This window comes from Pavona decussata, unplaced genomic scaffold (genome assembly GCF_977016875.1).
Source record: "Pavona decussata unplaced genomic scaffold, jaPavDecu1.1 SCAFFOLD_141, whole genome shotgun sequence".
Lineage (NCBI taxonomy): Eukaryota > Metazoa > Cnidaria > Anthozoa > Scleractinia > Agariciidae > Pavona > Pavona decussata.
Genome location: NW_028145554.1, coordinates 580,032 through 606,573, shown reverse-complemented (window position 1 = coordinate 606,573; position 26,542 = coordinate 580,032). Strand labels below are relative to the sequence as shown.

Sequence of the window (26,542 nt, the reverse complement as noted above, 5' to 3'; positions counted from 1 at the left end):
GTTATAGTTTTGGTATTAAACCCTACGTTGGAGCCAAGTTCTGTGTGGTTTTACTGTCTCAAAGAAATTCGCTTGCCGTAAGAGATCTCGGTCCTTCCCGCAGCCAGCGAGTGTTCCCCAGGAGAAAGGCTTTTACCCAAGTGATTTTGAAGAGTTTCCCCGTCCATCCGTGTTTCCATTGCCCCGTGTGTGAAAAAAAAATTGAAACTATTCCATTAATGAAGTCAAGAAATTGACATGTTATAGATAAGTAAATAAGAAACCTATCCAAGTGTAAGGTCTGTATGGTATACCGTACTAGAGTTATTTGACAAAATGTTTCACACAAATTTATAGAGCTTAGTATGAAGACGCCATGTTGGCGTCCCTCAGAGGGACACAAACATGGCGACCGGAAATAGGAAAAAACATCTTGAGTTCTCCTTTGCCAGAAGAGGTTTGTTTTCCCTTGTGAATTTTCGAATGTCAAGACAAATATTTCTCCTCAAACTTAGATTGTTTAGAATGTTCAAAATCACCCGAAAAGGCATTTTTAAGATACGGAACAGCTCTGTCACGGCCGTCCTCTTGATGTTACACACGATGAAACCTCGGAAATTGAAACCGTTCTATGTTCAAAAGGAAGTACGCATCGAGCTATAAAGAAATTGTAAAAAGACATATTTTTAGGTAATATTTCCTTGAATAAAGGTAAAACTTTTATAGGCCTCCTGGTTTTGAATGCTAGAATTTGGTGACATCACATGAAATCCAAGGGACCTCGACAAAATTGGAAGTTTAATGTTGCATTCAGCCCAAGCAGCAGGCGGGCATTACACGTTTCTGGTGTTATCCGGTAGGTCGTTTTCAGACGTCCGGATGAACGTTACTAAGGTAAGTTCTATGGTTTGTATCATTTTCGTTGTCGACTAAAGATTTACATCTGAATGTTGTGCCATTTCAACAGTAATCTGCAATGCGAAAATGAAGCACTCATCGGCCGTGCTATGTGTTTAGTGAAGGCAAAACCTGTTTTCGCAATAAGAAAATATCCTTTTAAGCCTTGACTGAAAAATTATTATCAAAAAGATGGTTGTTTTTGGGCTTGAAACTATCATTCGGATACCCTTACTGAATTCAAAGGTATTTCAAAAAGTGGCTAAAAAAATGCAATTGAAGAAAAAGGGGTGAAAAACACTATATGTATGCATGAATTGGGGGTCTATTGTCTTTGAATTTGAAAAAGGGCGATCTCAAAATGGGGAAAAGTAATGTCAGCACAGGTGAACGGGGGCCAAAAACTTCATATGGGATGGCGCCAACTCAAGTTACAGAAATTGCAATTTTTGGTTGATGGTGTGGTTAGGCAAAAGAAGCGGGGAGACAACGGGAACCAATGTAATTGAATTCGAAACCTTTCAGTGGGAAGGGAACCGATATAAATTGAAGGAACCAGCTAGGCTGGTTAAAGAGGGACATAAAAGATAGAAAATTTCAATTAAAACATTAGTGACTAATTTGAGGGTTTCAGCACATTTTTTTCAATTCATGCATACATAAGGTGTTTTTCCGCCCCTTTTCACCTGTGCTGACACTACTTTTACCTCATTTTACGAGATCTTCATTTTTCCACCTGAAAGATGTTTTGGGCGCTAATTCACCCATGAATACACTACTTTTGCCCCGTTTTGAGAGATTGCCATTTTGAATTTATCATTTTTCCAATTAATACACACATATGGTGTTTTAAGGATCATTTGCACCCATCTTGATACAACTTTTGGCCAGTTCTTCCAAATTGCTATTTTCAAAGACGATAGAGCCTTAATTAATACATATATGTGGTGTTTTTCCCCTGTTTTCGTTAATTGCATTTCTATCCATATTCTTAAATTTTTGTTTTTAAATCTGAATTACAAATAACATAATTTAAATTTATGGATTAACAGAATATTTTGTGTGACTGGGTGCCATTACTGTCACACTTGACGTTGTGTGACTAGTCATGAAAATGGACAAAATCCTTGTCGGGGGGTGCTCGGTGGCTGTTCTTGCCTTTTTACCTCTGGGACAGAGGTTGAGTCCTGGGACGAACTCTGAGCACCCCCTGTTACCAGTAGGGCCTGAGTGGGCTCACCCGTAGGTACCGTCCACTGGAAGACATCCCCCACTACTCAGTAATTCACCATCTGCATGAGCCGTCAAACAGGTTTCAGACAGGGGCCAGCGTTCACCACCCTAGGTTCCAACAATGACGATGAGCCGATCACCTATATAGTTTACTCTGTTCTGAAATTTTTACACTTGTGGTACTATTTTTCTGTATAATGCTTAATATTGCTTAACTTGGATTCATACGCATGCGCTTTTCTGCGGGTTATTGCATGTATACGTCGACACAATCCCAAGGGGACTGGACACTAGTCTTTTATTTGAAGTGTCCGCCATTTTGTAAACGTTTGTGTTTGCCATATTATCGTTCCTGTTCTTGGCGCATTGGACATTTATTTCTCCACTTTCATCGTTCTCATGTTGGTAGACGCTTTTTGTGATAAGAATATCCTTTATCTTGCATTATAGTCCACCCAACAATAGATTTATTCTTGGATAGACTTCGCTATTAAATATTCGTGAGGCAGTGACTGTATCGCTACAACACTGGTTATATTATTTTTGCACATCAACCAAATCCTTCAATAGTATCCAAGAGTTAAAGTCATCATTGTATCCTTTCCACTTGACCAAAGCTTGTTTCTTCTTGTAATCTCTCCTCATAACTTTATCGATTCTAAATATCTTCTGCTTTGCTTTCAATAACTCCAGCTCATAAAAACTTCCTTTTATTTCTTCATCATTGAGATCCTTGTATGTGATTGGATTGGTGTATTGAATTTTATCGATAATGAACACCTCTTCTGTCCACTTTGATGCGTAACCTTTATCGAACACTTTTCTTTTGTACTTTGATATTCGAAACTTGTCACCAACTTTAAATTTTGGTTTGGATGATAATTGTTTCAAATTGCCATATAGATTGAAGTAAACAGTCCCTTCATTCATCTTTTTACTAGCTTCTGCCGGCATCATTTTTATTGAACCATGTTTGGTGTTGTTCTACTGTTTCAATATTTCAGGCAACATATCCAAATACAGTGTATTGCCTCGGACGGTGACTTGCTTCCACATTTTATTTTTAATTGTTTGACTCCAATGCTCTACCACTGATGATTTTTCTTCATTTTCAGTCGAATACCGTGTTATGTTATGTTCATTGAGCAAGTCTTTGAAATGTTTGTTGTAGAACTCTGAGCCTTTATCAGTCCACAGATACTCCGGTTTTTGACACTCTTTGAATATGCTTTGAAATGCTTTAGTTATAGTTTCACCTTTTTTATCTTATAATGGGACAATCCAGCTGTATTTGCTGAAAACGTCTATAACCATGAGAAGATACTTTTTACCTTTATTCCATCTACTGAATTGTTACATTTCAACAAGATCAGCAGCCCATATTACTTCAATATTATTTACAATAACACGCCGCCGAGTAAAGTTTTGCTTTATGGGTTTATGCAGCTCATTGGCTATTTTTTTGTTGCCAGTTTTTCTCTTTATCCTACGGCCTTTGACGTTTTTTGGAACCCTAAGACCTAGTTTCTGTTTTGTATTTATCATATTTTGAGCCAACCAATGACCCCACTGACGCTCATAATATGGCACATTATCCAATGCTTGAACCATCTTTTTATCAGCTTTGTTTTTGCATTTTTTGTCATCTTTGCAGACTGAATAATCAACGTCATGTTGCATAGCTATTGCATCAGTTTTGCCAGTTGGTTTGTCGTATATTTCTAATATTTGTCCCGTTTTTGGATCCCATTTGACTTGATTCTCCAATTCATTGTATGGACCAGTATATTTGTGTCCAGGAAGAGTCCAACCAGCCTTTGGTTTCGTAAGCTTTGCGATAGCCTTGTGTATATCAATTGAACCACCACTTATCGGTCTTCCTCCAATTCCTCTCTCATATTCTCCCCAATTTGGTGGCTGCCAACCAATCGCACGATAACTCTCACACAATGGTGTGTTATGATATTTGCTTTCAATCTGAACCACACTATCACATGGATAATCTTTGTATTTTTCTAATGTTTTCTTGCCAGCTTTTACAGTCCAGAACTGTTTGGAAAATAATCAAATATCTGTACTGAATGCACTTTTGGCAATGTCTCCAGATTTGTATCTATCGAACACCTCTTTCGTTGATGGAACTAATTTCTGAATGATGTCCATTGACTTGTCAGCTGCTTTTCCTGGAGTTTCTTATTGACTTAATATTGTACCACTATCCAGACCCTTGCGGTCCGTTTTGTACCTTCTTTTGGGTCGTATTTTGGTTGATAATTGATCCAACATCTCTGATCCAAGTCTTTTGAATAAAAAGAGTTGCCTTAGAAAGAGCATAATCAATAGCTTTCTTCTGCAGTTTGGGGTTTCTAAGTGCTTCAGACCCATAATATCGGCCTATTTCAACTGCTTTCTTACCCATCCCAGGTATTCCATGCTGAATTAACATATCTGCACCAGTTGATGCAAGAGTATCCATTATGCCTGCCCCAGGAGACGGGCCAACTAGTTTCCCTGATTTTTTATAAATTTTGTCTTTGTTATACCACAAAATAGACGGAGAAGATTCCTTTGACTTGGATTATTCAACAATCAATTCCAGTAGCAAATCAAAGGGACTGTGATTCTTGTGGACTTTACATGTTTAGTTTTTAAGCACTTGTTTTTCTCACACAATTTTCATTCCTCTCATTCAACTTGTGCTTGCTTGTATATTGTTGTTTTTACAAAAAAAAACCATTGGATGACAGTGTTGTAGGCTGTGTGTATTTGTCAGTGGGACTTAGTGGGAGTTAGTCTTCTTCCTTGGTTGCATTTAAGAAAGCGTTGTTTCCTAAATGTCGAGACCGGTCTTCTTGCTATAAAAGATTTGCAGACGTTGGAATACATGAATCTGCTCGAGTATATTTATAGATTAGAGAATGAGTTGTTCAAGCGAAACCTTGAATTGGCAAATTCTTTGTATTCAGTGAAGTGTTGGAACAAGCGTTCTAAGGATTTGTTAGAGCAGTATTTGTTTTCCCAACAAGAGAGGTGTGGTTGACACGATGAAATTATGCGGGATGGTTTTAAGAAATTCATTATTAATCACATCGATCAACAAGGTCGGTATTGCAAATTTTGTCGCTGATTAATGGATCACATGTTTTGGAAACCGGATGATGAAATAGGAGTGAGTAAGAAAAAGTCAGCGTAGTTCTTTGCTGATCTAGGGCGCTTTGGTGATTGAAGTGATTTATTCACTCGACCTGTTGAAATGGGTAGAAACCTTCATTGCATGTGCCAGTGTATTTGTTTTCAAGGGCCTTCGTATTGGACTTTTCTTGTGTTGGACTTTTCTCATTTGCTTGTGGTTGTAAGTTTATCCTATCAACGTGCATAAATGTGACTATGCCGTTCTGACATGTGCCCATTGTGTGATGCACTGTGTTTGTTGTAGTATGAAGGCACGTTGTGTGCAGATTTATCCTCAAACAAGGTGTTGTCATCTTACAAGAAGCATATTTTCCTTCTTTGCAGTTCTCTGACGGAGAAGACACCGTCGAACGGGCAAAGAAAGTCAAAAACAAGAGCACGCCTAACAACATCTGTAAAGATCCAAGTCCAGCCACAAACAAGAAGAGGACGAAGTTATTGTGATAAATTACAGCAGGCCACTTGTTTTATTACTTGGGGGGCGATTTTATGCAATGGACAAGTGCTTTAGTGTTGACAAGCCAAAGTTCAACGGACTTCTCATCGATAATGGCTTAAAGTCCACAGTCGAGTGGGTGGGATACACAAAGCACTATGGATGATAGCTAAAGTCCACAAGTACACTGTGATGGTGAGTTTTTGAGTGGCACAGACAACCACGCCAGTGGATGGGCTGAGCTTGATGATGCTTGGGAGCTGACTTATGCCACTTTGGCTGTCTCAATTTCTTTGGAAGCAAGCATCGTTAATTTTCCTTTGGGCAATTCTCCATTACCCTCATTTCCTCCCTCTCACTTTAGATGCAAAATCTGATCCGACAGTATGTTCTTTTGGCTATAGTTATGGCAGATCATCTTTGCAAGGGCCTTCTGGGGGCTTCCTTAAACTAAAACGCAACCAGTTTTATTTTGGGTTACATAGGAGCTCAAAGTTGCTTCACGAGTCTGATGAGGGTAGACTAATGGATACAGATATCTAAAGGTCCATTTTTGCATGCGACTTAGTCTAAGGCACTAAACGCACAGAGGACAATTATAAAATTGTTTTCAAAACTTTTAGTGGGAGGCGGTGTGGCCTAGTGGTGGCCAAGGCCACACTTCGTAAATAGCTAACTGATTTGCCTCCCATCAATATTATTTTTAGTTTGCACATTTATTACAGCGGTTTAAAGTGTCTACAATTAGCGCTGCAGCGTTAAACGCTTCAACACTTAAATGAAGTCATTTATTATTATTTTTTATTTTAATTGCGTGTGAAATTGGTCAGAGACGAAACCTTTGCCTCAAAAAGCGTACCTGAACCATGAAGTAAAATATGCCAATCATGGTGATGTCAAATTTATGCTGCTTTTGATCAGTCATGTCCGTAATTATGTTGCCATTCTGGTGGCAATTTCTTTCTTTCCATTTTCTTTTATCAGCAGCAGGCTACCATTTGTAAACTTGATGGTATTTATTATGAAGGATTTGTATATTATTTTTACTTATGCAGTAGTTGGAACAATTTGTAAATAAGACGATTTCTAAGTTGGAATATGTACTAGGTTTATTTAGGATTTTGTTGAGTCAATGTAATGCGCAGATGTAATTTCTTGGATTGATATTTGCGCAATACAAATCAATATTACTATTATTATTATTATGTACTGAACTAATATATTGTGGTCTTCAGCGATTATTTAACCTGTTTCCCAGAGGCCTTTGCAGTACCTTCTAGGCCTTTCCGATTGCGCTGAGAACCTTTAGAGCCCTTTTGAGTTTGGAGCAGTATTTTTGCATTTTTAGCACCCTTAAGCACTTTTTGGCACTTTGGGCAGCATTTGAGCAATATTTCATATTTCGACCAAATTTTGAGCAACAGATGTCTTCTAAAACATTTTAAAGCAAAAACTGTCGCTCGCAATGAGAATCGTGTTCTAGGTCATAAATTTGAATAACTAGTGATGTTGTCAAGAATAAAAGACTTGTCATGGAAAGGCACGTGGACTTATCCTTACAAAGCGTGAGAAAAGAAGTTTCTGATTGGCTGATGTATCATGTGTGTCATCTCAAATTTCTCAATCATCTGATGTCTAGGCGGTCCTGCTGAATTTATTAAACATTCGTAACAGGCTTTAGTTTTTTTAAGAGCACAAATGGAAGCATGATCAAATAAATAGATTAAAATAGATTGTAAGTAATTACTTCAGTAAAAATTGACATATTTACGAAAAGCTTAGAGCTAAGTGTTCACAACTTTTAGCACTTTTTGAGCTCTATTTTGAGATTTTGAGCACTTTTTAGGCATTTTTGCCAGCACTTTTTAGGATTTTACCAGCGCAATCGGGAAAGGCCTGGTACCCTCCATTGATGCTGCTCAATTGCGGATTTATTAGTCAGTGAAATCATGGCGCGAACGCTGTTGTCAGATCGAGGTTCCAATTTCCTGTCCAGCCTACTGTAAGAGGTCTGTTATTTAATGGACACGAAGGTTTTTACAACCTCCTATCATCCACAATGTGATGGGCTTATGGAGAGATTTAATGGCACCCTCGCTCAGACTATTTTGATGTATGTAAGCAGTTGCAGGCAATGTCTTAAGTGTTCATCAGAAGGCTAAACTTTGGACCGTCCGATCAACTGGCGATGGACAGGAGGCTCAGCACATACTAGTTCAAGCGTTTGGTGAGCCCTACAAAATATGCTTCAGGCAGAAAAGACCAAGAGGAGCAGAGTGGAGGGGGCGAGAAAGGAGCAGCAGGAATGGCTCAAATAGAGGCATGTCGACCCAGAACTTGGAACTAGTCTCCTCAGACCCCGAGGAAATGTTGCGTAGTCAGGTCGTGAGGGACCTTCAGCGATATGAGCAGAGGCAAACGGAAGCCAGAGAAAAGTCATGTCCCGAAGATGCTAGGGAAGCATTCGAGGGCTCTTGGCTCCTGGTAACGTAAAAAGAACTCAAGGAGGGCTGTGACAGATACCAAGCAAAAGATGACCCTAACATTCCCACCAACCTGAAGGAGAGACCACCATCTGTTGCTGGGCACCTATGGGTTATCAGGAGAGTTCTTACCCATGCACATGACAACTGTTCCATACAAAATATGCAAGCAAATTAAGTGGGAAAATTTTCTCAAGTGTTCTGTGATGGCGGCATCCCTGCTTTCAGATGCAAGTGATTTGGAAAGTAAGAACAGGAGTGAAAGTGAAAGTGACATTTCTGTTTCTAGTGTCAACACAGAAGATCTTTTGACTTAAAATTCGCAGAAGATGATGAAGAACATGGCAAAATCGGATGGAGTCGCGATCGAACTCCCATAAATGTAACACCTTTTACTGCGAGAGCTGAAGCTTTTAGTGGAGATACCAAAGATGGTAGTGCTAAGATTTTTTTCAGCCCTCTTTTCCTGATGAACCCATAGTGGTGAAATGCAAGCATTCTTTGGACCCTACGTGCTGTTTGGTATCACAACCTTCCCAAAACATCTCTGTACTGGTCCACAGACGAAACCCTCAGAGTAAAGAGAGTAATGCCCAGAGACAGATTTGATAAACAGACAGAGTACCTTCATCTTAATAACAATGAAAATGTGATACCACGAAGTCAATCAAATCATGACAAACTGTTCAAAGTTCGAACTCTACTCGAAGCAGTTGTGAAAGCCTGTTGAGAAGAATGTCGGCCTCGCCAGAATCTTTCTGTGGACGAAGGAATGGTCGCCTTCAAAGGACAATTGAGCATGAAACAATACGTTCTATTGAAACCCATAACCAGGGGCATAAAAGTCTGGGAATTCGCTGATTCATCGAATGGCTATGTTTGTAACTTGCAAGTTTATATAGGAAGACAAGATGGCAGCATCACAGAGCACGGACTTGGCTATCGCATTGTGCGAGAACTTAGTGAATCATTCATTGGAAAGCATCACCACATATTCTGTGACAATTTTTTCACACCTATTTAACTTGCTTGTGATTTGCTGAGAGATGACACATACAGTGTGGAACAACTGGCTCCAGTCACCGAGGCTTTCCAAATGATTTGTCGCCGCAAACAGCTGAAGTGTAAGCCTTATGAAAGGGTTAATCGAAATTTTGTTGCCCTGGAAACCTGGTCGCATCAGTTTGGAACGACAAAAAACTAGTTTGATTTCTGAGCACTCACTCCAATCCAGTTGGCGACCAAACAGTCAACAGGAAACAACGTGATGGAAATGTTATTCAAGTTCCCACTGTCAATGCCACCATCTCGGACAACGAGAACATGGGAGGTGTTGAACGACCAGCAAAGAAATTTGCTGTGGGCCGCAAGTCGCGCAAGTGGTGGCGTTACTTGTTGTGGTCTCTCGACAGTTTCGCGTCAAGTTGACAAGGACTTTGTCGGGGAATTTAGTTCGCATTAACTTGGTGTTTTGGAAAGCATTGCTTAAAGAATAAGCAAACAAAGTGGTGCCGAATGGCTTGTATGGAGTGATTTGCAAATGACTCCGAGGCTGGTTTGTAACATTGACACAAAATTTGAATCTCACGATCAATGTATTTTGCATTCAAACTAGCTGGCATTATTCAGGCAATGGAATTGAAATGTAAGTTAAATTTTTGTAGTTTTTGACTTCTTGAATGTAAACATTTACTGTAAATAGAATACTTTGAGCTTCTGTAGAAAACATGGTGGTTGAAAGGAGACAGACAAATGTTCACAAATCAAGTTTATTTTCTTGTTATTGACTGTAAATATTATACATTTCTTATTGGAATTAAATAACTCATAGATTTTGCTACAAGTTTTGTCTGCATTATATGTCTGAGTAGTGATTAGTTTTTGCTATAGAGGACTTTTTCTGAAGGCTCCTTAGATCACTCAATTATGGCCAGAAGCCATGAGGGAACAAGATACATGTCCCTATTATCTCCCTTAGGGGGAAAGGGTTAAAGCAGGTTACAGCTAATTTTAAAAACACTTTCAGTTTCCTTTGATTTTCAAATTTATTCCTCGTGATTATCACAAACAGATTTTCCTATAAAATAGGAGCCTACTCTGGGGTGAAATCGTTGCCAACATGAATAAGACAAAACATCCTTGTCGGGACGGAACAGCTTTAAAGTACATTTCCTCTAGTCAAAAGTAGCCTAAACAAAGAAGGAAAACTATGCTATGAAGGCTTTTGCTCATTTTATTGTGGAGACTTGGTAGCATGATAGTATTATGCAAGAAACATAACGGCCTCTAGGTCACTTTTGTTGATATAGTAGTAGCGGTAGTAGTATGAGTAGTTTCTAGTAACTAACAAGATCCTCATTAAAATATCAAACAAAGTGGTTCGCAAATGTCATATTGATGTTATTCATTTTAAGACCTAAAGGAAGCCAACACTAGTGTGAATTTCTGGGTAAAACTGGATGCCGCAGACCCAAAGGAGGCATTAATGGAATGCACGAAAGGTGTTTGGTATGGGAATTAAGATATGGGTGATGGAAAATTACAGGGGTTTCAAAAAGGGGGTATGATGATAAGAGTTCATCTGGTGACTGGCTTGGCTGGTTGTGTAAGTTGTGATGATCTTGAAGTGAAGTTGAGGTCGTGGATGCATCAGTTAGATGATGATGTTGAGGGTTTTAACACAGCTGTTGAAAACCCACCCATGATTAAGACCTCACCAACACTTGGCGATAGAGCATTTATTGCAGCGGCACAGAAATTGTGAAACGCTCTTCCTTATGACATCAGAAGCACGTCAAACCTCAGTACTTTTCAACAAAAACTTAAAACCCCACTTTTTATTCAAGCGTACAGATGAAGTTGATGTATATTTTATACACATACATTGTATGTTAAGTTAGTTTAGTTTTATATGTAAATTTGGATTTGATTTTCCTATTTTTATCATTCATTAGTATTATATATAGTTCATATATGTGAGGTACATTTGAAAACTGTATAGTTGAATTTGCTTCATATAAATAAATATCATTATTATTATTATTATTATTATTATTAGTATTATTATTATTATTATTATTATTACTATTATTATTATTATTAACTTCAGATGAATCCCTGAAAAGTACCAGCTGGAATGTTGTAGAATTTCAGGCTCTTCTGCAGCAGGTGAAGCTGCTGCAACAGGCCTATGAGGCAGAGTTGATGAACCTTAATACTGCCATGGTTAGTCCTGCAGTGATCAGCGTTAAGGGCCTGTGAGGCCAAAGGCCACCTTCACAACCTGTTCAAGAAGAAGCGAACAGCAGCTACTCATGTCTTAGTATTCATGTTGTCTGACGAAAGAAGACAGAAGAAACCATATGCCTTGCCAGTTAGGTATATCCCATACAGGAGCCGTGTTCCCACAAGAAAATTAATGCTTTAGTGTTCTTTTGGCGACTTTATAAATCATTTATTGACCAAGCTTGGTCATTCAAAATGGTTGGATACATGTTGACCTCGTTCATTGTCAACATGGCTATAACCATAAGTTATTAGAACAGAGGAAAAAGTGAATACATCATTGATAATTGTATCTGGCACAACGAGATACCAAGTGATCTGCTCCGTCTCACAGTGGATAGAATGCTGCCATTCGCATTTCCAGGGGTATGTTAACTAATATTGAAATCTTGTATGTTTTCCCAATTGGCAGGCGCGAGTTAAATACTTAATGGAACCATCCAGTCTGCAGCCAATACTTATCAAATAGTATTCTTTGGAAACTAACGAGTTAACAAGGGTCAACTAGTCAAGGCCACACACATGGCAGTTTATTGTTAGCAAAATATGACATAATTAAACTAAAATATATTTGAGCTACAATAAAACAAAAAGTTTTTTTATGCGAGGGATTGAGATCAGGCATTACTGTTTAATAACTTCATTCAGGACCTAGTGCCAAGGATATGAAGCCGAACTTTATCGCGAAAAAAGCGGCCTCAATCTCCAACTAGTAGGAAGATCCCACAGCCTTGACTGACCTTCCAAAAGACAAGCAACGCATTGTGCCTGAGTACCGTCGTAATTGGCATCAAATGTGGACTCATTTCAACAGACAAAAATGTATTTTAGATTGGTACAATTTTATCACCTGACTTCCCTTCAACCTCAGAAAATTATACAACACCCTGATAAGACCTTCACCGACCAGTCCACAGTGTTCAAGCTGAAAGTGTCCTTTGGGTTTATACTACGTAACAACAAGACTGGCCAACTACAATTTTATTACGCCTCCCAAAACAATGACCAACTTATTGCATACCGCTTCCAGATTGCAACCAGAGCCGATTTACAAAGCGTTCAAGCATTACGAAATCTTGATGTCTTAGAATGGGTACGTCAGCGAGGCCCCAACTCCAAGTGGGTTTTTAGAGCAGGTGAATCATGTTACATTCTTCATAACAAAGCTTAGAGGCCATCCTAAGGAAGAGGCAAAGACATGCCTGCTTGCATAATAGGCAAGGGTTGCTGTCCGAATTCCACTTTATTTTGTTCATTGTTACCCTCCACCATCACACCTTTTTTTTCTTGTCCCTCCTTTATACGTTTATCAGCACGTACTCCATTAGTGGTACTTCTAAAAGGCCTCTCCCTCACACCTTTTTTACAAAACACCAAAAAAAAACTTCCATCCAGTAACCACGCAGTAAGGCTCAACTCAGCCTGAGTTTGTTACCAACCTAAACATGTCCTGCTTGAACATTGTCGTAGTAATTGATGGCTTTCAGCTTGGCGATATGCCCTTCTTTGTGAAAGCAGTGGCGTTCGCGTCTCTTCAGAATCAAGTCTTCCGCCAGCGCCAGTTTGACACCACAGAATAACTTACACATAGCGAGGATGCCTTTGCAGACCTACCGTTTCAAATCCCAGCTCCATGACTGGCCACTTCATCCAAGCGGCTTACCGCAGTGTGCGATGGACACTGCCCTACTCATCTATCTTCAGGATACTCTCTTGAACACGTTTGAAGACAGTTGTCCCGTTCCACTTGCCATCACGCTGTGGACCAAGGGGCGGTATATCCGCGATCTGATTGCCACCTGGGTAAGCGATATACCAGATCTGGTGGTACCAATAATTGTACCGGCTTTGGACGACATTGAATGTCCCCCAGCAAGGGAACTGATTCCAGTCGACCGGCCGTTCACTACCAAACATAAAGCACTGGCGTATGCCGACTGGATGAAAAGACGCCACCTGGGGTGAGAAACCCCACGAGAGACTTGTTGTTAAGTACAAACAACTCGGCACAAACTACCATTTCTAAAGTACAATATCTTATTTTCAAACTTTTTCAACTCGTCCCACGACCCTTGTAGCAATTTCCCGATTCGTTTTGTTCTCTCTCTCTGTTCACTGCGGACGGCTCAAATTTGATGTCAGAGGAGTGTTAGGAAAGAATTTGCTATAACAGCGAGTTTCGTGTCGGTCGAGTCAAGAAAGTTGTAATTAAGCTCGCGTATGCATTTAGCTTAAACTTAGGAATTAAGCTTTTGGCAGTGAATAACATTTGAGTTCGAAAATAGTTTCTATAAATAGTTTCAAATCGACGCTTTTGTTTAAAAATAGTCTTTTCAGGCTCAGATGTCAGTTTTTGCCACGGAGTTGTTATAAGATTCGCTTCAATGATTACGCTGCTCCAATTGTTTAAATTCAGCTGCAGTCACCCGTAAAGGGAACTTGTCAAATAATTGCTTTGTTTTCATGCTTTGCGCTATTTGCTAAACAATGATCCTATAAAAGTCAACAGTTCTTGTTCTTGTGGCACAACAAACTTATTTTACGCGCTTTCCGGAACATTGAGCCACGACATAAATGTTCCTTGAGTTTGTTTCTAAAAATACTATTTCGCCAAATAATTACTTAACTTAGGTTAATCTATCGGCCTTAACTAGTTTCCTTTAAAACTGCGCGGTGTCTATTCAAGTTGACACTTATCATTTGAATTCAATCCATTTCGAGTTATTTAGGCGAACCTTCAGACATCAATAGCTGTTAATTTGCTTTTCGGCATTGCTCTCTTAACCACAAAAGCCAGATCCAGATTAAAGTATGAATGGTTTTGCTGATTCGTAGAATTCCAAATATGCAGTTTTTGTTAAAGGTGGTAATTTCGGTAATTAAACAGCGATGGTATGTGCTTCGACAGCTGCTCGCTGACCTTGCAATTCTATTCATACTTCGCTAGTACGTGCTCCAAGAGCTTTTGCTGACTCTGTTGCTCTTGTAATTTATTGTTTAAAGGAATTTTCAATTTAGGTTACTTTTAACAATAGCCTTAGCAACAACAGCTGCCAGAGTTAAAAATATATAATCATATATAACGTAGTCAGTTTGTACTGTTTTTCAATTTCATCCGCGATTACTTCTGCAACAACCTCTACGAGTGCTAGAATAAACGCTGTTGAACCCTAGTCAAGTTTCTCTCATTGCTGCATACCAGTTTCGTGGTTTGATCCCGTATCTCAAGAGAGTGACGGCTCTTTCCCGCAAGCGAGTTGCCCATTTGAGTCTAATTTTCCCTATTGTCAGTTATTTCCAAACACCAGAGAACCATAAAGTCCATAGTTATCCAGAAGTGGAAAAACCTTCCGTCACAGAGGCATTCAAAGGATTTGTTAGAGCAGTATTTGTTTTCCCAACAAAAGAGGTGTGGTTTTTACGATGAAATTATGGGAGATGGTTGATTAATCTCATAAATCAACAAGGTCGGTATTGCAAATTTAAGCCCGAATAATGGATCACACGTTTTGGAAATCAAATGATGAAATGGCAGTGAATAAGAAAAAAGTAAGGGTAGTTCTTTGCTGCAACTTGAAGATATTTATTATCTAGACCTGTTTAAATGGGTAGTAACCTTCATTGCATGTGCCAGTGTATTTGTTTCCGAGGGCCTTCGAGTTGAACTTTTCCCATTTGCTTGTGGTTGTAGGTTTATTCTCAAACAAGGTGTCGTCATCTTACAGGAAGCACATGTTCTCTCTTTGCAGTTCTCTGACAAGGAAGAAAGCAATGGGAATGGTGATACCGTATGAAAGGAAGAGGACACCATGGAACAGGCAAAGAAAATACAAAAAAAAAGGCACGCCTAACAACATCTGTTAACATACAGGTCCAGCCACTAGGAAGAAGAGGACGAAGTTATTGCGATAAATCACAGCAGGCCACTTGTTGTATTGCTCGGGGGACGATTTTATGCAATGGACAAGTGCTTTAGTGTTGACGAGCCAAAGTTCAACAGACTTCTCATCGATGATGGCTTAAAGTCCACAATCAAACAGATCCGATACACAAAGCACTATGGATGATGGCTAAAGTCCACAAGTACACTGTGATGGTGAGTTTTTGAGTGGCAAAGACCAACACACCTGTGGATGAGCTGAGCTTGAAGGTGCTTGGGAGCTGACTTGTGTCACTTTGGCTGTCTCAAACGGCGATGAGGGCTGATGACTACATGATGACCACATCAAACTTTAATTCAGAGTTGATGACTGAGTGTTAAGATGCGAGAAAATCAGTGAGCATCCTTTCTTAAGATCTTTGTAAAGATGTGGGACAAGAACGGAGCAACTTTCAACAAAACCAAAGGAGACGGACGTGGCTTGTTACATTTTGATGACAGTAACAGCTACAATAACCAGAAGGCTGAACTTGTGCACACTTCCTATGAGAAACTGTGCATGGGTGAAAAAGACATCTATTCTGCGAATGGTTGTCTTCCACGTTATGTGTTATGTTATGTTGGGCCTCCAAGCGTGTAGAGTAATTGATCACTACTGCTTCTATGCTTAAGTGACAATAAGATGGCTGAGAGAAATGGAGCTTTTTTCAAAGGCCGCTTCAGTTTTTTTTACAAAATTAAAGTTCTGCCACGATGAACTTCATATGGGATGACACCAACTCAAGTTACAGCAAATGCAATTTTTTGTTGATGGTGTGGTTAGGCCATTGAAGCTGGGAGACAACGAGAACCAATGGAATTGAAATTGAAACCTTTCAGTGGGAAGGGAACCGATATAAATTGAAGGAACCTGCTAGGCTGGTTAAAGATAGACATAAAAGATAGAAAATTTCAATCAAAACAAATGATACATTGTTTTAACTTTTATTCTGCCTGAATCTACAAGACGGACCATTTGTTAGTAAATTTCCGTTCACTTGAACTTTAATAATCAGTTAAATAGTTAAGGTTTATACTTACATTAGGTTATAACTAATTGCCGGATGTTCAAATGGGTGACAGGCAACCACTAGTCAAGAAGCAGCGCAAGTAACATTGCTGCGACACTTGTGGTAAAACGTTTGCTCGTCCCAATCATCTAATCACTCACCACTGCATTCATACTGGGTTTTAAACTTGCGAGTGCCCGCGCTGCGATAAACTGTTTGCTGACAAGTCGACCCTTAATCGTCATCTCAAGGCACACAAGAAGTGAGCTGCACAAGGCACTTTCACTGTACATGTGTACATGTGGCAAAACGTTTCACAACCTCGCGCCCTACAATGCTCATATTCGCAGCTCGTAAGCGTACCGCCATTAAAACATCAGAGGGTCCGTCGGCGAAAAGATCTAAGAGGCCGGACCAAACAAGTATGAGTACCTCTTCAGAGCCAAACCCCAAGACAAGTGCTTAAAACACCATTGCTAGCCAGCAACGTGATCCTATTCTCATCCCAGCCAACCTTGTTTCAAGTGGTGAAGCATATATTGCCTAAATGTACAGAGAGCACTGGCCACAAATCCGAACCAGATTCAGCTGCCAAAACTGACTTCAAGAATGGTATAATTTCTGCCTGTTCACGGGGTCCCACTGCTTTCTGCAAACAACTGAACCGCATCTTTGCTGACTAGCCTAACGTGTTGAAAGTGAATTTCTCGTTTGGTTTTATCCTCCGTATGAGACAAGAATGGAACATCGCAGAGAAGTATACTAACGATTGACACTGTTGCTTCCTAAAGATTACAAGTCCCATGAACTACAAGTAACAAGATATTCGCAAGGCTGCCACATTGGCCAGCAAGAGATGTGAGAGTCGCATTATTAAAAAAGGACTGAGGAACGATCCTCCATCAGTTTATCACATTGGAAGAAAAGGTTCTTATCTTATTCTTCGTATACAAAAGAATTAAACGTGTAGTACCCTGGAGTGCCTACTACTTCAAACACGATAAATCATGTTATCCTGTGTTGCGTGCAATCACAGCAGGCCACTTGTTGTATTGCTCGGGGGACGATTTTCTGCAATGGACAAGTGCTTTACTGTTGATGAACCAAATGTTCAACAGACTTCTCATCATTGATGGCTATAAGTCCACAGTCGCATGCACGTGACACACAAAGCACTATGGATGATGGCTTAAGTCCACGAGTGCACTGTGATGGTGAGTTCTTGAGTGGCACAGACAAACACGCCCGTGGATGGGCTGAGCTTGGCGATGCTTGGGAGCTGACTTGTGTCACTTGGGCTGTCTTAATCGGCGATGAGGGCTGATGACTACGTGATGACCACATCACACTTTAATTCAGGGTTGATGACTGAGTGTTAACATGTGGGAGAATCAATGAGCATCCTTTCTAAAAGATCTTTGTAAAGATGTGGGACAAGAAGGGAGCAACTTTCAACAAACGCAAGGAGACGAGGAGACGGACGTGGCTTGTTAGATTTTGATTTTGGCCAGTGAAGCTGGGAGACAACAGGAACCAATGGGATTGAAATTGAAACCTTTCAGTGCGAAGGGAACCGATATGAATTGAAGGAACCTGCTAGGCTGGTTAAAGATGGACATAAAAGGTTTGCATTATCGTTCCTGTTCTTGGCGCATTGGATATTTAATTTAATCTTATATTGTTTCATAAATCCACTAAATCCTTCAATGGAACCCAAGAATTAAAGTCATCAGTGTATCCCTTCCACTTCACCAAGGCTTGTTTCTTCTCATAATTTCCCCTAATGACTTTATCAATTCTGAATACCTCTTGTCTGGCCAATAATAACTCAGAGGACGACTTACAACATCTGTAAAGATCCAAGTCCAGCCACTAAGAAGAAGAAGAAGAAGAAGTTACTGCAATGAATCACAGCAGGCCACTTGTTGTATTGCTCCAGGGACGAGCCAAAGTTCAACAGACTTCTCATCGATGATGGCTTTAAGTCCACAGTAGAGTGGGCGGGATACACAACGCACTGTTGATAATGGCTGAAGTCCAAACGTACACTGTGACGGTGAGTTTTTGAGTGGCACAGAGAATCACAGCTAGGGATGGGCTGAGCTTGATGAAGCTTGGAAGCTGACTTGTGTCACTTTGGCCGTCTCAAACGGCGATGACGGCTGATGACTACGTGAGGACCACATCAAACTTTATTCAGAGTTGATGGCTGAGTGTTAAGATGCGGGAGAATCAACGAGCATCCTTTATAAAAGATCTTTGTTAAAATGTGAGACAAGAAGAGAGCAACTTTCATCAAACGCAAAGGCGATGGAGGTGGTTTGTTACATTTTGATGACAGTAACAGCTACAATAATTGGAAGGAAGAACTTGTGCACGCTTCCTATGAGAAACGCCGTGCATGGGTGAAAAAGATGTCTATTCTGGGAATGGTTGTCTTCCACGTTATGTGTTATGTTATGCTGGGCCTCGAAGCGTGTAGAGTAATTGATCAATACTGCTTTTATGCTTAAGGAACAATAAGACACTAATAGGGAAACGTAGCTTTTTTGTAGGCCGCTTCAGTTTTTTTACAAAGGAGTTCTCCCACGATGAACTTCATAAGTATTGGCGCCAACTTAAGTTACAGCAAATGCAATTTTTTGTTGACGGTGTGGTTAGGCCAGTGAAGCTGGGAGACAACGGGAACCAATGAAATTGAAACCTTTCAGTGGGAAGGGAACCGATATAAATTGAAGGAACCTGCTAGGCCGGTTAAAGATAGACATAAAAGATAGAAAATTTCAACTTTTTATTCTGCCTGAATCTACAGGACAGATTGTTTGTTAGTAAATTCCCCTTCACATGTACTTTATAAATCAGTTAAATAGTCAGGATTTATACTATGATTAGGCAATAACTAATTGTAGGATATTCAAATAGGTGACGGGCAACCACCAACCAACAAACAGTGTAACGAACATCGCTGCGACACTTGTGGTAGAACGTTCGCTCGTCCCAATCATCTAATCACTCAACAACGCATTCACACTGGGTTTTAACCTTTAAGTGCCCGAGCTGCGACAAACAACTATTATGGCACAACCCTTGGCATCTGGAACCCTATTTCAAGACTGCCTTCATGCATTTTTCAACTCATGTCCTTTTTTGTAGCGGAAACACCAACAAATTTCTAATCAAAATCAATGCTAGAGGGCACTGCTGCTCCCGCATCCGGGCCACTACCACCAACATCTCCCTAGTGAAAGGGCGGAGTGCTTTTGTCGCTGTTTAAGTCCAGTCGGGCCTCCTCCGCTGATTAAATTGTCGTGCAGGATGCCATGGATCACACCTGGTTTGTTACCATTGCAAAATACAGAATGGGTAAGTCAGATGAAATTTCCTTGCATGTATTAATTATTTGCAGTAATCCTGCATTTTACACAGATTTAGAGTTCCGGAGGGACTTGTGAACCTTTTAGAAAGGTTCACTCTCGGACCAAATGAAACGCCAGACACCGGCCGGGCACGGCTCTACTGGAATTTGTGGGCAAAGTTGTGGGTAAGTGGAAACTCAAGCATGTAGTTCTTCTTAGCCATTTCATCTTTCTTTTATTGGGAGCGATTATAGGACTCACTTTGGTCCACTTTATTTACTATACATGTGTTGGAATGCTTTGTAGCACTAGGCATAACACGATGGTGCTATTGTTAGTGTCTTTTATGCGTGTGATCTTTGCTTGAAACCAACAAGCTTTCTTCATTTTATCTTCTTTAGACATTTTATCGACCGATCACATCTTTTATTGTAGAACAATAACAACAGCCTTTTTTGGCTGAACTGTAAAATACCTCGCCTCGTACTTGCATGTCATTGAATTACAATGTTTCCTTTTGTTTTTATGTCTCGTCCTATAAAGCGTTGAGAGATATGTAAATAAATGGCTCGGTGTTCAAAAATCGCTCCGGTCAATTAATGTTTCTTTTTCTCGTGCAGTTTGGAAGTGGGCGCACCCTTGGGGAAGAGGTTGGGTGTCAACCAACGTATGTATCCCTCCCACCCTGAAGAGAGTGGTGAGGAAAATCATCCCCGGTTGGCTGGTTGATAGGCCAGACCCCACCCATGATGGGGTAAGTTTAAACGTTTTGTATGTATATTTCTAAAAAGTGATTCAAAACCCTTGTTATCCAGCGCTACTTGACCATATGATTGTACCTTGTGTGATGGAACAATTATTGTTGATTTTATCTTTTCAAAACAGAATCAATGGAAAGCACCTGAAACTTAACTTGCGCGGGAAAACTTCTCCACCTGCTTATACCTGTTGTATTAGTTGCCTTATATTTCCCCTTAACTTTGAACTAACAACGCTATTAGATCAGTGCTAATTTGTGTTATAATTTTACCCTTCATTGAGTTGTTCACCGCTCCAAATCTGCCTTTACTACCGTCTAATTAACTATGCTACTCCGTAACCGATGAACCTAACTAACGCTTACTAAATTATTACTTACGTTTTGCTGAGTCACATACCGTGTATTCTATTGGTTCTGTGGACCATAATTCTCACCAAGATTTGTAAATTAATGCTGATCTAAACAATGTGTCATCGGATTAAGTAACTTCCTAGGGCAAGTGTCCATAAAAGGAATATAGTGGCAGTAATTAGTTTGGAGTTGAGCTGAATAAAGGATGTTGTTGCTTTTGCGCTGTTAAAAAGAACGTGTCCTAAAGGTCCCTAAGTAATGGCGTGCCTCTCGTCAAGCAAGCGAAGATCCGCAGAGCATCCCCTGCCAGTACAGTCGAACCTCAATTATCCCTACTATTCAATTATCCGGACTTTTTCTCTGGTCCCAATTTTTTCATGAATATTAATTAGTTAAGATGTTTTGAACTTGAAGACGCAAAAAAGCCCAATACTCCTTTCAAAAGACTGTTGAAACAGCTTATCGAAATCCGCAAGCACGACGAGAGAAAGAAATGCTCTGATGCGTTCAGCTGATATCTGATTGGCTAAATTGTTTTTTGGCCAAGGGAATTTCATGCTTGATTAGTTCCTTCCACGTGGGCTATGTAAACACAGGAGCGAGCGATCGTAAACTCAAATCAAAAACATGTCTACGAAGCGAAAGCGAGCCATTTTATCGATTTAAGACAAGGAGATAATTATTTCACGTTTGGATAAAGGAGAAAAAGGAACAAATTTAGCTCAAGAATTTGGCATCAGAAAACAGCAGATCTCTGACATACGGAAGAAGAAAGACAAGACCCTAAAAGTTACTGACAGCATCGAGACAGGCGAAGGATTAAACTGAAAGTCCCTGAAGCTGGCCGATGATGATCAGTTGGATAAAGCTCTTTACGCCAAGTTTATTCAACAAAGACCTACTGGGAAACCGATTTCATATTTTAAGTCGTGTTTTCTTTGCTGTAACCTTTTGTTTACATTTCTATCTCATTAATATTCATATTTTGGATTATCCGGACTCTCGATTATCCGGACTATTTACCGCAGTCCGGACGAGTCCAGATAATCAAGGTTCAACTGTACACTTGTTTAAAAAGTTATTTTCCACCAGTCCACCCAAATGTCTAGGTAAAATTTTAACAGCACTACTTAGAAATGGACTGAGGATAAATAGAATACATTGTAACTGTAAGCATTTACAAGAAATGGTATTAATTTTATGCCATTTCCAGGTATATCACGTCAACATTAGGGATCTGTCTAATGCAAAGTGGCGTCCTCCCAAGCCTAGTGGCCCAAGTGGCCAAAAGAAGACAGAAAAGAAAAACAAAAGGACTAAATAAAGAATTACATTCCAGTGAAATCCCAATTTCTCAAACCAAAAGTTGCTTCTCTTTGAATTTGCTTTACTGTAATTGTAATATATCCCAATATAAAGGACACTCAATTTCTCAAATCTATATTTGTTTCAGTCTCTATTTTTCTCTTATATTAGTAGAGGGAGCACAAAATCTACGAGCAGCGAGCAACCCCCGCCCTCGTCAAATTTGCAACGACATGAGCAACAAATTCACAAAAAGCAAGCAGTTCACTGAGAATACAAGTGTTCTACATGCGGACAAGTCTTTCACAAAATGGCTCCATTTCATTTACACCAGCAAAGAGCTCACAGAAACCCCTCGGCAGCCACAAAACGATCACACAAAGATGACTCAAGTAAGAAGTAAAATAAACTTTGCCGTCATGTCTCTACCAAGTTACATCTGATAAAGAGCATGAGTCGTAGGGTAACTTGTTTCTTGATACAGTAAACCACAATACGTTGATGCTTGTCTTTGGTTTTGACATTGTACCGTATGCAAATTTTTGATGAAAAAGAAGTGAAATGGAATAATTTCTGTGTCAAGGATAAACTTTGCTAATTAAATTAAAATATATTCAAGCTACAATGAAACAATAGAGTTTGAACTCGTTTTTTAATGTGAGGGATTGAGATCAGGCATTAGTGTATGATTACCTTATTCAGGACCTAGTGCCAAGGATATGAAGCCGAACTTTATCGAGAAAAAAACGGCCTCAATCTCCAACTGGCAGGAAAGCCCCGCAGCCTTGACTGACTTTCCAAAAGACAAGCAACGCGTTGTGCCTGAGTACCGTCGTCATTGGCCGTTAGATTGGTACAATTTTATTATCACCAGACTTCCCTTCAACCTCAGGAGATTATACAACACCTTGGGGAGACCTTTACCAACCAGTCCACAGTGTTCAAGCTGAATGCATCTTTTGGGTTTATACTACGTAACAATGAGACTGACCAACTACAATTTTATTAGGCCTCCCAAAACAATGACCAAGTTATTGCATATCCCTTCCAGATTGCAACCAGATCCGATTTACAAAGCGACCAAGCATTGGAAGAATGGGTACGTCAGGGAGGCCCTGTCGGAAGTCGTGTGACCGTAAAGGGATAGGCCTCGAACCTGTCATCGTTGGTAACTTTAGTCAATCAAAGAACACATTGTACAATTTGCTTTATCTTTTGTTCTAGACAATCGAAGAGTGTGTTGTAATTGAACTAGGGACATTGTGAGAGACAAATATATCTCTTTAAAATTCTCTCGTGAGTGAGTGATTTTAGCGCGAGTTTATTGGGAAAACATTGTGTTGTCAGGCAATTATCTAATTCCCAACAGCCCCAACTCCAAGTGGGTTTTAGAGCAGGTGACTAATGTTACATTCTTCATAACAAAGCTTAGAGGCCACCCTATAGGAAGAGGCAAAGACCTGCCTGCTTACCTGGCTGAAAACCACGATTAAGTTGCCTTGGATCACATTCACAACAGTGACCCTTGCTCTTCATAAAGGTTGTCACCCAAACAACCTAGAGAGACATGCCAAACATTATTTCGAGAGATATTGTTAAGCGTTTCCCAAGTTAACAAAATTGTGGTGTAAAGCTTACAGAACTATTCCCTAAAAAACACCATCCTGACGGAGAAGATCAAGTAGATGGCACCATAAAAGAAGACCAGGATTCTACGCCAGAGATTGTAGTGCAATTGATTCATCGCTCCTTTAGCCATTACCCAAGTACTCTTTACCTCAACCTGTACAAGAATAACTCTTCATACACCTTTCCTGCTGGTGCTTACAAGATGGCACTGACCATATATCTCAAATACTTTCCATACTGAACCACCTTATGTTTAACTCCAAGACAGGTATCAACGATACAGAGAAATTAAGATGGGATGCCAAACACATCCTACTTAGTGTCAGCCTGTGCTCTAACGTTTCAGGGAACGATCAACCTGTGTTTTCAGATGGGGACTCCAAACAGCTCATCAAAGAAATGCTGGACTACCTAGTGAAAATCAGTCAAAATGATTCACTCGACCAATCACAATCAAACAAGTAAACTTTGCTGATGAAATTTACTCATGAAGTTGACGATTACTAACGATCCTTACTGAGAAAGTTTGTGCAAAAAAACTGAAGATGCCGAAGTCTATGTCGACTTTACAAAACCAGATTGAGACATGTGAAAGAAGCATGCAAGAATGTTTGATGTAGTGCGCTGCTGCTTCTGGTGACCAGAATTTTCAGTTAACTTTTGACATGAAACAACTAGTGGATGGAATTTCGACTTGTGATGTTGATGCCACTTTGGGATCCATTACCAAGGTGAAAATGGTCTTTGAACAGTGTGAGCGAATGTTGAATCTGGAGAAGAGACAGCGCCAATATCGACAGGAATTGAATGACAGGATTGAAGAGAAAGAGAGAAAAGAGACAGTTAAACGTTTAACCATGCAGATGAATTTTAACAGAAAAGCAACTAAGATTGAAGTTCCTTCACCACCATCTTCTCAAGAAATGTTGGATGTTTAGACTTTAACTAACATTTCATTATTCTATATTTTTAAGACTCAGAAGCATATCATTTTATACCATCCAATATATACTTTTTATCGTCAAAGCAAGATAATGACACTTTGTTAAGTTCAAAGCTCCTAAGTTGATGTGTTGCTTCGAATTGTTTTCATGGTATGTTTGTTATTTGAATAGCGTTTGTTCACAGTCAACTGTATTTAGCCATGAAAATGTTATCGTAGTTTTTCTGATAAAAATATCAGTTTGAGTTTGATTGGACTGATTGAAACTGTTTATTAATATTTGATCAGTTTCACATTTTGCATATCAAACGATTTTATCTCATTAAACAAATGATGGCTTTTTTTTCTTACACTATTAAACAATGTTGTAGAAATATATAATAGTAATGAATTGCAGTTTAGAAATTCACGATGAATTAAATAATATGGGAGCTTAATTGTCCTTTTTGTGATGAACAAATACAGAAATGTCAACCGAATGAACGGGAACAATGTTCACACCTTGTTTGTCACCATCCCTTCGTTCTCAATGCAGTGGAACAGGATATCAGGATCTGCCTTCTGGACGATTGTCTTTTAGAATATACAACCACCTTTCATTTTTTACCATGTATCTCTTGGCCAAATGTCTCCTCCTGGAAGATAACTTTTGTTCACCATCAGATTGCCACCTATGCGCTCCTCTGTCAGGAAGAAATGTATGGTACCAAATACTTTTAACCATTATACATGATTTGTTCATCAACAGACAAGAGGACTTTGCCCGCTATTTATATCGGCAGTTTTGTGCACGCGCACCATAAATTGTCACCGCCACGCAAAGTACTTTTCCAACCCTTTTTAATGGCACTGGATTTTTTTTTTTTGAGGGGGAGGGGAGAGCCGTTATGAGCTATGTTCCTGTCTTTTACTTTTTTTTTGTACACGTAGCTTTGGTTTCTTTCTTTAATTTCGTTTATTTTTTTTAAGTTTAGCGTTTTTTGGCACCAATCGTCATTTACCTTTTTATGCTTTTCCCACCGTATTTGAATCCCCGAGACTGCTATATTAGGTAGCTCGGTTTACGCTGCGGTTCAGGCACAAAACCAAATATAAAATTTTAAAAACCTACCAAAAACAACAAAAATTTAAAAATCATTTCAAACAAATAAAAAAAACCGCTCATGCAACCAACTAAGGCTTAAACGACACACCAACCACTGACCAGTTTCTACTGCCCTGTGATCAGTTTAAACAACCTTGGCTAACTATGCTGTCTACAGACATGACTGAACCACCTTTCATACCATGGTCAATCATCAGTACAACCCACCACCACTGCTACAAGAAAACATACTACTAAAACATCCAGATGACAGAGGCGTTGTGATCATTTCATAATGGCAGCTTCATAGGAGATTCATTTGGCATTCAGGTTTATCTTATTTTGCCTTCCTTACCCAGGTTGTTGATTCATTTGGGGACTGAATAATTTTTTTGTAAATAGTTCAATACCTGGAGAACACTTTGAAGAATATCCTTTTGGTGCAAATTTTTTTAACTTACTCTGGAGAGATTGTAGACTTTGTTTGGGACTCACAAGTCCTGTTATGTGTTACAGGCACCCATATTATAGCATGTGAAAGTTCCTTTGACAACAAGAAACAGAGCTTTCACTTCTCGTACAACAAGATAAATACATTAAGTGTAATGAAGAGATTTAAATAAAGTGTGTTAGTACTAATGCAGACACAGTGGGTATCATTTGACCACAGTTAGGCGTGA

The 26,542-nt window shown here is 39.6% G+C and overlaps 1 long non-coding RNA gene across 1 annotated transcript; it reads left to right on the top strand.

Annotated features, from left to right (window-relative positions):
• Window positions 1-705: 705 nt before the first annotated feature.
• Window positions 706-20,586, top strand: LOC146466726 (uncharacterized). Its single transcript, XR_014867930.1, has 3 exons — window positions 706-2,678; window positions 8,797-17,916; window positions 18,751-20,586. It is a non-coding gene; the product is annotated as an uncharacterized LOC146466726 (long non-coding RNA).
• Window positions 20,587-26,542: the final 5,956 nt, after the last annotated feature.